Source organism: Heterodontus francisci, chromosome 34, assembly GCF_036365525.1.
Source record: "Heterodontus francisci isolate sHetFra1 chromosome 34, sHetFra1.hap1, whole genome shotgun sequence".
In the NCBI taxonomy this organism is placed as follows: domain Eukaryota; kingdom Metazoa; phylum Chordata; class Chondrichthyes; order Heterodontiformes; family Heterodontidae; genus Heterodontus; species Heterodontus francisci.
In genome coordinates, this window is record NC_090404.1 from 40,385,235 (window position 1) to 40,396,849 (window position 11,615).

Consider the following 11,615-nt stretch of genomic DNA (forward strand, 5'->3'; position numbering starts at 1 on the left):
CCCCTACATTCAAGTCCAAACCATTGATATATAGAACAAAAAGCAAAGGACCCAGTACTGATCCCTGCAGAACCTCACTGAAAACAGCCTTCCAGTCACACACACACTCATCAACCATTACTCTTTGCTTTCCTGCCTCTTGAGTCAATTTTGACTCTAACTTGCTGCTTTGCTTTTATTTTCATGACCAGTCTGCCTAGTGTGACCTTATCAATGACCTTGGTTACAGTTTAGCCCCATTCACCTAATCTCTGGCCACTCGGTGTGGAGGTGGGGTGGGGAGGTTGGAGGATCTTTTCCTGGACCTGCTCTTGGGCCTGGTTAAAACACCACCCACACCCACAGCCCTTTCGATGACCTGCCCTTCCAAAACCCCCCAGTCCCCCCAATGCCCTCCTCTCCCTCACCTCATCCACCCCAAACCCACCCAGGTTTGTATCTGTCTTGTCTATTTAAACACTCAGTTGTCACCTTCTCCATCTCTCTCTCTCCCTCTCGCTCAGGCTGAGAAACAATGTGTAGGTCCAGGATGTACAGGGACCATGTTGGGAGTGGGGGTGTCACTTTAGCTGCTGCCCTGTCTTCCGTGGTCTTGTCTGTGCCGGGTGGCCTTCTGCAACCAGTGGACACCTCAGGATACGGAGTGTCTCGTGGACACTGGGAGCAATGTTCTGGTTTAGTTGGGAAGGTTCCCTTTGCTTCTGTTACAATTTGTTGCTTATTTTAGCTTCTTTTACTTTGAATGGACCACATGTTTGGGGGAAACAAGAGAGGAAAGAATGTTCCATTGAAACTAGAACTGTCTGTTCTGAATTTCTATCCTGGACTGACAGTGCTGACTTTTGTAAACTCCTTTTACAGGGTATTAGAAGGGGAGGATTTACTGACGGGAAATTCAAACCAAACATCACATCAAGATCTGACAGAAACACTCGATTCATCAGGACCTGAATATCATCGGCCTTTGAATGTGGAAGGAGAAATGTTTGTCTGTTCTGCCTGTGGAAAAAGATTTCAAACATCAGTGTGACTGGAAAAGCACCGAGACACACACACACACCCGAGTGAGAGTGTTCCAGTGACTGACTGTGGAAAGAGCTTTAACCAGTTACACAGCCTGAGAAAACATCACACCATTCACAGCGGGGAGAAACTGTACACGTGTTCTGTGTGTGGACGAGGCTTCAACTGATCATCCAACCTGGAGAGACACAAGGACACCCTCACCATGGAGAAACCATGGAAATGTGGGGACTGTGGGAAGGGATTGGGTTCCCCATCAAAGCTGGATATTCATTAACGCAGTCACACTGGGGAGGGGCCGTTCACCTGCTCAGTGTGTGGGAAGGGATTCACTCAGTTATCCCACCTGCTGACACAGCAGAGAGTTCACAAGGGGAGGTTGGAGAAGTTGGGGTTGTTCTCCTTGGAGCAAAGGAGGTTGAGGGAAAATTTCATAGAAATGTACAAGATTCTGAGAGACTTTGATAAATTAGACAAAGAAAAACTGTTCCCTTGAACTAATGGTACAAGAACTAGGGAACACAGATTGAAGGTTTTGAGGAAGAGTTGAAGCAGGAATGTGAGGAAGAACTTCTTCTGCAGCAAGTGGTTCTGACCTGGAACTCGCTGCCAATGTGTGTGGTGGAAGTGGAAATAATCAATGATTTTCAAAGGAAACTGGATGGTCACTTGAAGGAAATAAACTTGCAGGGCTATGGGCTGATGTGGGGCAGTGGGACTGAGTGGATTGCTCCCTGGAGAGCTGACATGGAATTGATGGGCCAAATGGCCATGTTCTGTGCTGTAAATGATGCTGTGTCTCTGTGACTGTGTTTTGAGACAGGATATCCCAGCTCTCCACCCTGGGATTCTCAGTATGAACAGGATTCGGAGTGGGGAGGACTCACTAACCATGGTTTACTGGAAATGTTAAAGGTCATATCAAAATTAAAGGAATGGAATTGCACAAAGATGGGTGGCAGATCAGAATGTTGGACAGAATGTAGAAAAACAGCAAAGAATGACTAAAAGATTGATGAGTGCAGATTGTAAACAGAGTCTGGAGTGGTGAGTTGCTGAGTGGTGAGTTCAGTGAAGGGGAGAGGAGGTGCTCCTTTTTTCTACTTTTTCTGTCCTCCAGTATTTGGTTCTTGTTTCTGTGCAGTGAAAGGTGCTGGTTGGTTGAGTAAGTGGTCACATATTCTACTTCTAAATAGTCGGTTAAGTTAAGGTCTGGCACGGCAGCTTGGCTGAGTACAAAGCACAGCTTGTGACATGTGGGATGTCGTGGACGCACCATGTGTCCTAGAAAAACACATCTGCAGGAAGTGTCACCGGCTGCACAAGCTTGAGCTCCAGGGTTTGGATCTCGAGCAGTGGCTGGAGTCACTGTGGTGCATCCACAATGCAGAGAACTACATGGATAGCAGGTTTAGGGAGGTGATCACACCACAGGTTAGAAGCATGCAGGAGGATAAGGAATGGGTAACCGACAGACAGTCTAAGAGAACCAGGCAGGTAGTGCAGGAGTCCCCTGATATGATCTCACTTGCTAATCGGCTTTCCATTTTCGATACTGGTGAGGGTGATGGTTCCTCAGAGGAGTGCAGACAGAGCCACGTTTGTGGCACAACAGGTGCCTCAGCTGCACAGGAGGGGAGGAGGAAGAGGAGAAGAGCAGTCGTGATGGGGCTTTCATTAGTCAGGGGAACACAGAAGTCTTTCTGCAGCCATAGGTCGGACTCCAGGATGGTGTGTTGCCTCCCTGGTGCCAGGATCAAGGATGTCACGGTACGGCTACAGGACATTTATCTGGGGGAAGGTGAACAGCCAGAGGTCATGGTCCACGTTGGCACCATTAACATAGATGGAAAGGGTAAATGAGGTCCTGGCAACAAATTTTAGGGAGCTAGGAAGGAGATTAAAAATAGCAGGACCTCAAAAGCAGTTATTTCAGGATTACTCCCACTCCCATGTGCAAGTGAGCATCGGAATAGGAGAATTGACTGACTGAACAGGTGGTTGGAGAACTGGTGTGGGAGGGAGGGCATCAGATTTCTGAGGCACTGGGACAGGTGGGACCTGTACAAGATGGACGGGTTGCATCGAAGCAGGATTGGGACTAATATCCTCACAGGGAGATTACTAGTGCTGTTGGGGAGGGTTTAAACTAGATTGGTAAGGGGATGGAAACCTGAGAGGGAGCTCAGATTGGAGCGAAGCAAAACTGGTAACTTGTCAGGGGTATGGGAACCAGGGGAAAATATCAGACCGGAACACCAAGGTGCACAGAATACTGGGAGAGATAGTTAGCACTGGAGTAGGGAATAGCAAGTTATAATTTTTTTATTTTTTTTTATTTAGTGATACAGCACTGAAACAGGCCCTTCGGCCCACCGAGTCTGTGCCGACCATCAACCACCCATTTATACTAATCCTACATTAATTCCATATTCCTACCACATCCCCACCTGTCCCTATATATAAGGTGGGGTCAGAGTCAGGGAGAAAATAATAAAGTTTAAATCGGGGTTAATGTGCATGTATGTGAATGCACAGAGTGTGGTTAATAAGATTGGTGAGGTACAGGTGCAGATTGCCATGTGGAAATATGATGTGGTTAGAAGAGAGGCCTGGCTCAAAGAAGGGCAGAACTGGGTGTTAAATATTCCTGGATACAAGGTGTTCAGGAAAGAAAGGAAAGGGAAAGGGGTGGTGGAGTATTGATTAATGAGAACATTGCAGTGTTGGAGAAAAAGGATGTCCCATTGGTGTCGAGAAAAGAATCAATTTGGCTGGAACGAAGGAACAAAAAAGGTGCATTTACATTGCTCGGTGTTGTCTATAGGCTACCAGCTAGTGGGAAGAACGTGGAGGAGAAAAAATGCAAGGGAATTACAGAGAGGTGCAAAAATTATAGGGTAGTTCTAATGGGGGACTTTAATTTTTCAAACATATAGTGGGATAGTAGTAGTGTAAAGGGCAGTGAGGGGGAAGTGTTCCCAGAGTTGTTCAGGAAATTTTTCCACAACAGTATGTTGCTAGTCCAATGAGAAAGGAGGCATTCCTAGACCTGGTTCTTGAGAATGAGGTGGGCCAAGTGGATCAAGTATCAGTGGGGGAGCATGTCGGGGAGATTGATCATTGTATCATAAGATTTAGGCTGACCATAGAAAAGGACAAAGAACAATCCAGAGTAAGAGTAATTAACTGGGGAAAGACAACTTCAATGGGGTAAGATTCAAAAGTTGCCAGGAAACCTGACAGCTGAACAATGGGTAACCTTCAAAAAAGAGAGTTCGGGCACAGTCAACATATGTTCCCTCGAAGTGGAAAGGTTGGGCAAATAAATCCAGAGCTCCCTGGATTATAAAAGAGGTAGAGATTACGATAAAGAAGAAAAAGTGTGCTGTTTTCCTTGGAGAGAAGGCTGAGAGGTGATTTGATCGAGGTATTCAAAATCATGAGGGGTCTGGACAGAGAATCATACCTTAGAGACAATGTCCCAGACACTGCCATCACCATCCCTAGGTGTCCCACCAGCAGGACAGACCCAGCAGAGGTGACGGCACAGTGTATACAGTCAGGAGGGAGTTGCCCGAGACGTCCTCAACATGGGCTCCGGACCCCATGATGTCTCATGGCATCAGGTCAGACAGAGTAGATGGAGAGAAACTGTTCCCACTGGTGAAAGGATCGAGGACGAGAGGGAACAGATTTAAAGTAATTGTGAAGAGAAACAAAAATAACATGAGGAAAAACTTTTCCAGCCAGCGAGTGGTTAATGTGTGGAATGCACTGTCTGAGAGTGTGGTGGAGGCAGGTTTAATTGAAACATTTCAAAGGGAATGAGACAGTTTTATGAAAAGGAACTAATGGAGCTGCGGGCTGACAGGTCCCGGATGCTGATGGATTCATCCTCGGGCTTTCAAAGAGAAGCAAATGAGGGAGGAACTGCGCAGAATCTGTCCTCCTGCCCCGCCCCCTTTTCCTATTGGTCCGCAGCTGCCGTTAATCACCCGGACATTGTGAGCTCACAGGTCAGAGGTTAAGACCCGGGTGCGCAGGCGTATTGCGGATGAGTGTTTGGCGCGAGTGCCGGTGGAGAGACGCTTCTGCAGCCGGTAAGTAGCGGCTGGTTGGGCGGGGAGGCTTCAGAAACACCCGGTGTAGGCCTCAACACCCCCAATAATAAACTCCCGGTCCTGCGTTTGCACCGAGCGGGCGGCAGCTGCGGGAAACTGAGCTCAGTTATAAAGGGGCCTGGGGGAGGGAGGAACCATTTGGGACACAGCACAGGGCAGGAGGTCCCCCCTCCCCCACTCCCTGGTTCCACAAAGACTCCCCTTGGACTGGGCCACACCTGGGCAGGGCTGGCTCAAGGTGCAGGAAGCTGATAGGCTGAGCTGTGGACTGGGAGGAGTGGGGGGTTTGACTGACAGGCCTGGGGAGGGGGATATCAGGGCAGGTACACACACTGCTCCCCCTTTTCCTCCTGGGATCTTTTACTGGAGTCGTGTTGCTGAGTGTTTCTAAACTCTGTCTCCCTATCCCGGTAATGTCGGTGGATTGTAGGTTGCTGTGAGTGTTGGACTATATTGTTTCTCCTCATTCTTCCTCCCTCTCCCACTCCGAGTTCCAGGCTGCAGGCACCAGCTGTTTGATGTGCCTGAAACATTAAATATGTTTCTCTCTTCACAGAGACCTGCTGAGTATTTCCAGCATTTTCTCCTTTTATTTCAGATTTCCAGCATCTGCAGGACTTTGCTTTTGTTTTATTGCACGAGTTGCTCACAGAATCAAAGGCAGTGAAGGTGCTCGAGCTGGACGGAAGCAGTCGTGTCAGATCCTCAGTGGGTGAGAAATCGCCGAGTGCAGGGGAGGAATGAAGCTGGTGGATGTGCAGGGAGGCTTCAGAAATATCCGGTGTAGGCCTCAACACCCCCAATAAGAAGCTCCCAGTCCCGCGTTCCAAGGAGAACAATCCCAGCTTCTCCAACCTAACCTTGTAGCTAAATTCCCTCATCCCTGGAACCATTCTGGTAAATCTCCTCGACACCCTCTCAAGGACCTTCCCATCCTTACTGAAGTGTGGTGATCAGAACTGGATGTAATACTCTAGTTGTGGCTGAACCAGAGTTTTATAAAAGTTTCCCTCAACTTCCCTGCTTTTGCACTCAATACCTCTATTTAGATTTAGATTTAGAGATACAGCACTGAAACAGACCCTTCAGCCCACTGAGTCTGTGCCGACCATTAACCACCCATTTATACTAATCCTACACTAATCCCATATTCCTACCACATCCTCACCTGTCCCTATATTCCCCTACCACCTACCTATACTAGGGGCAATTTATAATGGCCCATTTACCTGTCAACTTGCAAGTCTTTTGGCTGTGGGAGGAAACCGGAGCACCCGGAGGAAACCCACGCAGACACAGGGAGAACTTGCAAACTCCACACAGACAGCACCCAGAATTGAACCTGGGTCGCTGGAGCTGTGAGGCTGCGGTGCTAACCACTGCGCCACTGTGCCACATTTATCAAGTCAAAGATCCCATATTCTTTAATAACTGTTCTCAATATGTCCTGCCACCTTCAGTGATCTAAACATATGAACCCCCAGGTTCCTCTGTCCCTGCACACTCTTTAGATCTGTGCCATTAAGCATATATTGCCTCTTGTCTTTCCCTTCTGACAGCCTGGAAATTTTCAGGATGTTACAACTGTTAGTATAGATCAGGAGATGCCTTTACGCATAAGGGGCTGCATTCTAAATTTTTGTCCGACATAGGGGGCCGGAGGTGAGCAACTTTTGGAAGGGTAAAGGTATTAGAAATGTATTTTACTGTTCATCAAAATAACAAAAATGTGCATTTTTGTGAATAAGCTTTAAATGAGGAAACTCTCTCAACCCCCTCCCCCGCCCCCGCGCCCGCTCTCCTCTCCCGCCCCCGCGCCCGCTCCCCTCCCCCGCCCCCGCGCCCGCTCTCCTCCCCCGCCCCCACGCCCGCTCTCCTCCCCCGCCCCCGCGCCCGCTCTCCTCCCCCGCCCCCGCGCCCGCTCTCCTCCCCGCCCCCGCGCCCGCTCTCCTCCCCCGCCCCCGCGCCCGCTCTCCTCCCCGCCCCCGCGCCCGCTCTCCTCCCCCGCCCCCGCGCCCGCTCTCCTCCCCCGCCCCCGCGCCCGCTCTCCTCCCCCGCCCCCGCGCCCGCTCTCCTCCCCCGCCCCCGCGCCCGCTCTCCTCCCCCGCCCCCGCGCCCGCTCTCCTCCCCGCCCCCGCGCCCGCTCTCCTCCCCCGCCCCCGCGCCCGCTCTCCTCCCCCGCCCCCGCGCCCGCTCTCCTCCCCCGCCCCCGCGCCCGCTCTCCTCCCCCGCCCCCGCGCCCGCTCTCCTCCCCCGCCCCCGCGCCCGCTCTCCTCCCCCGCCCCGCGCCCGCTCTCCTCCCCGCCCCCGCGCCCGCTCTCCTCCCCCGCCCCCGCGCCCGCTCTCCTCCCCCGCCCCCGCGCCCGCTCTCCTCCCCCGCCCCCGCGCCCGCTCTCCTCCCCCGCCCCCGCGCCCGCTCTCCTCCCCCGCCCCCGCGCCCGCTCTCCTCCCCCGCCCCCGCGCCCGCTCTCCTCCCCCGCCCCCGCGCCCGCTCTCCTCCCCCGCCCCCGCGCCCGCTCTCCTCCCCCGCCCCCGCGCCCGCTCTCCTCCCCCGCCCCCGCGCCCGCTCTCCTCCCCGCCCCCGCGCCCGCTCTCCTCCCCGCCCCCGCGCCCGCTCTCCTCCCCCGCCCCCGCGCCCGCTCTCCTCCCCCGCCCCCGCGCCCGCTCTCCTCCCCCGCCCCCGCGCCCGCTCTCCTCCCCCGCCCCCGCGCCCGCTCTCCTCCCCCGCCCCCGCGCCCGCTCTCCTCCCCCGCCCCCGCGCCCGCTCTCCTCCCCCGCCCCCGCGCCCGCTCTCCTCCCCCGCCCCCGCGCCCGCTCTCCTCCCCCGCCCCCGCGCCCGCTCTCCTCCCCCGCCCCCGCGCCCGCTCTCCTCCCCCGCCCCCGCGCCCGCTCTCCTCCCCCGCCCCCGCGCCCGCTCTCCTCCCCCGCCCCCGCGCCCGCTCTCCTCCCCCGCCCCCGCGCCCGCTCTCCTCCCCGCCCCCGCGCCCGCTCTCCTCCCCCGCCCCCGCGCCCGCTCTCCTCCCCCGCCCCCGCGCCCGCTCTCCTCCCCCGCCCCCGCGCCCGCTCTCCTCCCCGCCCCCGCGCCCGCTCTCCTCCCCCGCCCCCGCGCCCGCTCTCCTCCCCCGCCCCCGCGCCCGCTCTCCTCCCCCGCCCCCGCGCCCGCTCTCCTCCCCCGCCCCCGCGCCCGCTCTCCTCCCCGCCCCCGCTCTCCTCCCCGCCCCGCCCCGCTCTCCTCCCCGCCCCGCGCCCCGCTCTCCTCCCCCGCCCCCGCGCCCGCTCTCCTCCCCCGCCCCCGCGCCCGCTCTCCTCCCCCGCCCCCGCGCCCGCTCTCCTCCCCCGCCCCCGCGCCCGCTCTCCTCCCCCGCCCCCGCGCCCGCTCTCCTCCCCCGCCCCCGCGCCCGCTCTCCTCCCCCGCCCCCGCGCCCGCTCTCCTCCCCCGCCCCCGCGCCCGCTCTCCTCCCCCGCCCCCGCGCCCGCTCTCCTCCCCCGCCCCCGCGCCCGCTCTCCTCCCCCGCCCCCGCGCCCGCTCTCCTCCCCCGCCCCCGCGCCCGCTCTCCTCCCCCGCCCCCGCGCCCGCTCTCCTCCCCCGCCCCCGCGCCCGCTCTCCTCCCCCGCCCCCGCGCCCGCTCTCCTCCCCGCCCCCGCGCCCGCTCTCCTCCCCCGCCCCCGCGCCCGCTCTCCTCCCCCGCCCCCGCGCCCGCTCTCCTCCCCCGCCCCCGCGCCCGCTCTCCTCCCCCGCCCCCGCGCCCGCTCTCCTCCCCCGCGCCCGCTCTCCTCCCCCGCCCCCGCGCCCGCTCTCCTCCCCCGCGCCCGCTCTCCTCCCCCGCCCCCGCGCCCGCTCTCCTCCCCCGCCCCCGCGCCCGCTCTCCTCCCCCGCCCCCGCGCCCGCTCTCCTCCCCCGCCCCCGCGCCCGCTCTCCTCCCCCGCCCCCGCGCCCCTCCCCCGCCCCCGCTCTCCTCCCCCGCCCCCGCTCTCCTCCCCGCCCCGCTCTCCTCCCCGCCCCCGCTCTCCTCCCCCGCCCCCGCTCTCCTCCCCCGCCCCCGCTCTCCTCCCCCGCCCCCGCTCTCCTCCCCGCCCCCGCTCTCCTCCCCCGCCCCCGCTCTCTCCCCCGCCCCCGCTCTCCTCCCCCGCCCCGCTCTCCTCCCCCGCCCCCGCTCTCCTCCCCCGCCCCCGCTCTCCTCCCCCGCCCCCGCTCTCCTCCCCCGCCCCCGCTCTCCTCCCCCGCCCCCGCTCTCCTCCCCCGCCCCCGCTCTCCTCCCCCGCCCCGCTCTCCTCCCCCGCCCCCGCTCTCCTCCCCCGCCCCCGCTCTCCTCCCCCGCCCCCGCTCTCCTCCCCGCCCCCGCTCTCCTCCCCCGCCCCCGCTCTCCTCCCCCGCCCCCGCTCTCCTCCCCGCCCCCGCTCTCCTCCCCCGCCCCGCTCTCCTCCCCCGCCCCCGCTCTCCTCCCCCGCCCCCGCTCTCCTCCCCCGCCCCCGCTCTCCTCCCCCGCCCCCGCTCTCCTCCCCCGCCCCCGCTCTCCTCCCCCGCCCCCGCTCTCCTCCCCCGCCCCCGCTCTCCTCCCCGCCCCCGCTCTCCTCCCCGCCCCCGCTCTCCTCCCCCGCCCCCGCTCTCCTCCCCGCCCCCGCTCTCCTCCCCCGCCCCCGCTCCCCTCCCCGCCCCCGCTCTCCTCCCCCGCCCCCGCTCTCCTCCCCCGCCCCCGCTCTCCTCCCCCGCCCCCGCTCTCCTCCCCGCCCCCGCTCTCCTCCCCCGCCCCCGCTCTCCTCCCCCGCCCCCGCTCTCCTCCCCCGCCCCCGCTCTCCTCCCCCGCCCCCGCTCTCCTCCCCCGCCCCCGCTCTCCTCCCCCGCCCCCGCTCTCCTCCCCCGCCCCCGCTCTCCTCCCCCGCCCCCGCTCTCCTCCCCCGCCCCCGCTCTCCTCCCCCGCCCCCGCTCTCCTCCCCCGCCCCCGCTCTCCTCCCCCGCCCCCGCTCTCCTCCCCCGCCCCCGCTCTCCTCCCCCGCCCCCGCTCTCCTCCCCCGCCCCCGCTCTCCTCCCCCGCCCCCGCTCTCCTCCCCCGCCCCGCTCTCCTCCCCCGCCCCCGCTCTCCTCCCCCGCCCCCGCTCTCCTCCCCCGCCCCCGCTCTCCTCCCCCGCCCCCGCTCTCCGCCCCCGCCCCCGCTCTCCGCCCCCGCCCCCGCTCTCCTCCCCCGCGCCCGCTCTCCTCCCCCGCGCCCGCTCTCCTCCCCCGCGCCCGCTCTCCTCCCCCGCGCCCGCTCTCCTCCCCCGCGCCCGCTCTCCTCCCCCGCGCCCGCTCTCCTCCCCCGCGCCCGCTCTCCTCCCCCGCGCCCGCTCTCCTCCCCCGCGCCCGCTCTCCTCCCCCGCGCCCGCTCTCCTCCCCCGCGCCCGCCCTCCTCCCCCGCGCCCGCCCTCCGCCCCCGCCCCCGCCCTCCGCCCCCGCCCCCGCCCTCCGCCCCCGCCCCCGCCCTCCGCCCCCGCCCTCCGCCCCCGCCCCCGCCCCGCCTCCGCCCCCGCCCCCGCCCTCCTCCCCCGCCCCCGCCCTCCTCCCCCGCCCCCGCCCCCGCTCTCCTCCCCCGCCCCCGCCCCGCTCTCCTCCCCCGCCCCCGCCCCGCTCTCCTCCCCCGCCCCCGCCCCCGCTCTCCTCCCCCGCCCCCGCCCCCGCTCTCCTCCCCGCCCCCGCCCCGCTCTCCTCCCCCGCCCCCGCTCTCCTCCCCCGCCCCCGCCCCCGCTCTCCTCCCCCCGCCCCCGCTCTCCTCCCCCCCGCCCCCGCTCTCCTCCCCCCCGCCCCCGCTCTCCTCCCCCCGCCCCGCTCTCCTCCCCCCCGCTCTCCTCCCCCCGCCCGCTCTCCTCCCCCCGCCCCCGCTCTCCTCCCCCCCGCCCCCGCTCTCCTCCCCCCCGCCCCCGCTCTCCTCCCCCCCGCCCCCGCTCTCCTCCCCCCCGCCCCCGCTCTCCTCCCCCCGCCCCCGCTCTCCTCCCCCCCGCCCCCGCTCTCCTCCCCCCCGCCCCCGCTCTCCTCCCCCCCGCCCCCGCTCTCCTCCCCCCGCCCCGCTCTCCTCCCCCCCGCCCCGCTCTCCTCCCCCCGCCCCCGCTCTCCTCCCCCCGCCCCCGCTCTCCTCCCCCCCGCCCCCGCTCTCCTCCCCCCCGCCCCCGCTCTCCTCCCCCCGCGCCCGCTCTCCTCCCGCGCCCGCTCTCCTCCCCCGCGCCCCGCTCTCCTCCCCCGCGCCCGCTCTCCTCCCCCGCGCCCGCTCTCCTCCCCCGCGCCCGCTCTCCTCCCCCGCGCCCGCTCTCCTCCCCCGCGCCCGCTCTCCTCCCCCGCGCCCGCTCTCCTCCCCCGCGCCCGCTCTCCTCCCCCGCGCCCGCTCTCCTCCCCCGCGCCCGCTCTCCTCCCCCGCGCCCGCTCTCCTCCCCCGCGCCCGCTCTCCTCCCCCGCGCCCGCTCTCCTCCCCCGCGCCCGCTCTCCGCCCCCGCGCCCCGCTA